The following is a 4,954-nucleotide window of genomic DNA, read 5'->3' on the forward strand; positions in this document are numbered from 1 at the left end:
CTTAAGCTCTCTCTAAAATACTGACTACTTTGTATATTGGTTAGGTTCAAGTCAAGGATTACCAATCATCTTGTACTTTCCATTTTGAAATAGGAAATTATCTGCAAGACATAAGGAATTTGATCAACAGTCCATGCTTATTAAAGTTAGGGGCGAAATAGATGGCCAGAAGGGGGGGCTTGAAGCTACCCCTTCCAAAGCTGGACTGAGGCTGTAGCAATCACATGCCACTGCCTCAATCCACCTTGAAGCCGCCTTATTTTGGGTGGCAAAAAGCCAGGTTTTCTGCCTGTTCTACCACTGGAAGCTGGCTCCATGATGCTCCAGCAGTGTGTGGCACGTAAATGCCACACCACTGGAACATCCTAAAGCTGTCTCTGTGTAACTGGCTGGGCAGCTTCCCAGTGGCTTGGGAGTGTGCAGTGTGTAAACTTCCCAAGCTGCCTGGATGGTGGCAGAAAGGAGCAGTCTGTTTCACCCCTTAGTCTTCCAGCAGATATCAGGGTAATAGAAGTCCCCAATAACTACTAGTTTTTGTATCTTTGAGATTTCTTAGATTTGCTTCTGAAAGCACCATCTACCATCTCTTCTTAGTTTGGTGGCCTAGAGTAAACCTTTGCCACAATGTTGCAGTATTTATTTCTCCATTTATTTTTTTCCAAATGCTCTCAACTGATCTACCTTGATCAGTCTCATGGGTTTTTGTACAAGTGAATTTGTCTTTGACATATGATGCTACTCCTCTCCTTCTTTGCCACATCTATTCTTTTTGAATAGGTTATACCCTTCAGTTATAATATTCAAATCATGGGAGTCATCCAACCAGATTTCTGTTATGCCTACAAACTCATATTTATCTTGTGCTAGGACTTCAAGCTCATCTTGTTTATTTCCCAAACTCTGTGCATTGGCCTATAGATATTTGAAGCTTTGTTTGTTCTCAATTATTAATCTGCTGTCAGTTTTTATGTGAATCACATTCTTCCCTCAGCTTCTCCTCTAGAATTCATGTGTTTAGAGCTTGTCTTTTGGGCTAATGTTTGAGCTGTTATCTCTAACCCCTTAATGATTTAATTTAAAGCCCTCTTGATCAGACTTGTCATGCCAAACATGCCATCCTAGAAGCCAAACCTCTCCTATCTACACTATCTACATAACTAGCTGCTCACTTTTAGTATCTTCCTGCCTCTGTCTAATCCTCTGTCTTTTACAGGCAGAATTGATGAGATTATCACCTGTACCTCAGACCCCTTTAGCTTCCTGCCCAAAGCTTCATAGTCAGAGATGATCTGCTCAGAGGTGTTCTTGGCAGTCTTGTCGATGCCCATATGGATAAGGAGAAAAAGGTAGTAATCTATGTTCTTGATGAGTTTTGGCAAGTTGTCAGTGACATCCTGGATATGGGTGCTGTAAAGACAACACACTTCTTGATCCATCTTGTCAGGCTGGCATACAGGTGCCTCTGTAATCTTGAGCAATGAGTCCCCACCCATGGGCACTTTTCTTCTTGTTGCAGCTCTCAATTACTTTGACTTCTTTCTTGGTATGTCATAGCACTTTCATTTTGTTGATTCTGTAGGGTCCATTCTCACTGTGTTCTGTCCAAGAAAGCCTAATGTTCTCTGATGCAAACTTTATCTGCATTCTACTTTCTTGAGACTAATAATGATGAAGGTATTACAGTAATAATTTTTAGGAGATAATACAAACCATTATTTGTAATATCTTCTAAAACTTGGTACTGTAACACCTCCATTGTGGAGGCTCTAGAAAACAATTCTGAAGTCAGTCCTCACTATTTGTACCAAACTAGCTATCCAACTACAGCTGGAATACATTTATGCCACTCATTGGGCATTGCTACTACAAAACAGGCATGGCTCTTTAAAGAACACCTGCTATTTATTTACTTTTATTCAAAAATAGAACTATAGATCCATGTCCTGTAGACCAACCATTTGTTCTCTGGTCTTTTCCTGATTTTTTTTTAAAAGTCTTCCTGGACAAGTGTTTCCTTAGTTCCTCCATCTGTTCATTCAGACTTCCCTTTTCTCAGATCAAACCACCCAACTGCTAGGGAAGCACAAACTGTTTGGTTTGTAAATATTTGTCTGCCACCCTGAGCCCTTGTGTAATAGCTTGAAATTTGAAATCCCAAACATATTGTAGAGAATTATCAAGGGGTGTGTGTGAATAAGTGATTATCCTTTCCAATTTCTGTTAAATGAGCATTCATGTATCATGACCAACTTTTGATTGTAAAACCAGGATTAGACTGAGTATGGCAACACAAGATTATATATATAATTTATATATGGTACAAAACTAGCAGGTACTAAATATTTTCAATTGATTATATTGGGATCCTTCATGTGAATATTGATACTCCTCAGTTTTGGTTATCTATTTGGTATTATTCACTTTGATTTAAAAGAAAAGATAGATGTATATATTTATATATACATCTTAAAGAGTAGCCTTTTATATTGCAGTTGTTGCAGAGAAAAGTAGTGCACATTTTGTGCAATAAACATGTAAAATTGGAATGCCATAACCTTTGTTTTGAGCAGGGTTGCCAGATATATATGCACAAATGTTTACAGATATAGGGCCACAGTTTTCCCATTTATTCTGAGAAGCAATGGTATCTGCAACAATCATAATGTGTGAAGTGGCCCCTGAGTTTCTTTTCAGTTGATGGCTTTCAGTTTTCCCACTTCCTAGGGATTGGTTTTCAGTGGAGTGCTTTGTCATCAGGCAAGACTTTCCTCCTGATCATATTAATTTTTAAAAAAGCTTTACCCTGTCTGGACAATTTCCCTCTGTCCATGGTGCTCACATGCCTCATCAAGTAGTTTAATGGCCTCTTGTGCAGCTGGAATCATTTACCTAATTCTGCAGTTTTTGAATCAAGGGTGATAAATCAAACTCCTCTATAAACGATTCCTTTGTTAGTTCTTCAACATCCTTGCCTTTATTTTGCCTTTTGTGGCTACATCCTGTAATCTTGTGCTGGCAACATGAAGGAGCAACAAAGCAGCTCACATAATCTACAAATAAAACCTTGGAGCTGATTCATGTAACCAGCTGTTTCAGCAACAAAGAATGTGAAACTATGTGTTCATTCAATACTGTTTGTCTCTAGCTGCTTGGCACACAGAAAGGTCTCAACTTTGCCATGCCAGTGCAATGAAGAAAGTTTTTTGGTGAAAGTGGCATGGGTACCAATGATGAGCAGTTACACAGAAACAGTTTCCACTTGGTCTAGTATAAGTCAGAACTTTAAAAATGTTACTTTTCAGGACTATAGCTTCCAGATTTTGCCCCAGCTAGCACATTAAAATGTAAGAGCTGGAATCCTGTATGGGAGTTATGTCTTCATAAGTGAGCTAATGGAAATTAGAATTGGGCAGTTTCATAAAGTCCATATCTAGTAGAGGGCTGCTGTTATTACTATATAGAGGAGCCAGCAAATTGACTGATGCACATCGGGAACAATACACAACAACAGCAATGCATAATGGGATGGATGCACAATGGGACCAATGCACATCAGTTCTGGTGCACTTTGGTTCTTTTGGGACACCAGCTAGGGAGTGCCAGTGTTTGTAAGTGTCCTGTTATGCATCATTGCAATTCACTAACAGAATTCCTTAGAACTTCTGTTGTTGTTGTTGTTGTTATTATTATTATCATGCTTTATTTATATAGCGCTGTAGATTTGCATGTAGTTACATTCTGCTATGTAGTTAAGTATATGTAAACTTATGCTACATAGAGGATGATATAGGATTCCTGCCAATGTTTCCAATTCTGCCTCATTATGGTTTGGATTAAGGTTAATGTTGTTATTAGCTGGTTTGTGCTAATGAATATGCCTGTTGAAATAAAACTGTGAGATTGAACTGCAAACCTTATAGTCAAGAACCTGTGTATGGAAGAATGAATGGAAATAACTTCTCCTTATTGTTGCATTGACTGTACTACATTTTGTCCATTTTTCTCTGTCTAGTAAATTGACTCATAGGATTTCTGTATATTTTTCTTCCTTTAGTTTCAGTTTAATTCTTGATGAAGTAATTAAAATAAAATTTGTTTAAAAATTTAGGTGGGCATTGCAGTTACTTCTCTGTTGTGGATGATAACTGTGATGAGGTAATACAAGCTATCAAAGAGACGAGCAATAGTACAACTGGGGATTGTAGAAGAAAGATATATAGGAGGGAGGGAAGGAGGGGGGTGGGTATAAAAAGGAAAGGAGGAGATTTAGACAAATCTAATAGTTTAGATTCCAAGAATGGGAGTACCCAAGCAATACAGAAAAGTGTGGCCATATTAAAATAGAACTAAGGGCGCTTGTGCCATTCTCAAATGGTATGTCTGTAATTTACAATTGAAGAAGGCACAGAGGCCATGTTATAATCAACACTTCTGCATTCTAGACCTTTTACCTCAGAAAATTGGGAATATGAGAATGCAGAAAGCAGCTAAGGTGGCAGGTGTTTTCTTGTCAGTGGGGTAGTGACTTAAATAATTTCCCAGTCACATACATGAAAGCTATGCTCTCTCTTGTTTTCCTTTCAATAATCTAATTCCTCCGCCTTTCCCTTTCTTACATGCTACTTTAAAATGTAAATGACTTTGCTCATCAATGACTCCTATAACTTCCAAACAATCCTTCTTGTGTAGTCGAAGGCTTTCATGGCCAGCATCCATATTTTTTGTGGGTTTTTTGGGCTATGTGGCCATGTTCTAGCAGAGTTTCTTCCTGATGATGCTGGTGAAACATCAGGAAGAAACTCTGCTAGAACATGGCCACATAGCCTGAAAAACCCGCAAACAATCCTTCTTGTGAATAGGAGGAATTGGTAATATAGATCTTGGGAAGAGATGGGGATACACCTGGCAATGAGGGTAGCCTGATGACAGGAATCACCTCAGTCAGTTAACATTA

General features: G+C 38.5%; 1 protein-coding gene across 3 annotated transcripts in view; it reads left to right on the forward strand.

Moving 5' to 3' along the window:
* Nucleotides 1–4,954, forward strand: part of LURAP1 (leucine rich adaptor protein 1) — a 108,117-nt gene that overhangs the window by 98,461 nt on the left and 4,702 nt on the right. The window lies entirely within an intron of this gene.

The sequence above is a fragment of the Sceloporus undulatus genome, chromosome 4 (assembly GCF_019175285.1).
Source record: "Sceloporus undulatus isolate JIND9_A2432 ecotype Alabama chromosome 4, SceUnd_v1.1, whole genome shotgun sequence".
Taxonomy (NCBI): domain Eukaryota; kingdom Metazoa; phylum Chordata; class Lepidosauria; order Squamata; family Phrynosomatidae; genus Sceloporus; species Sceloporus undulatus.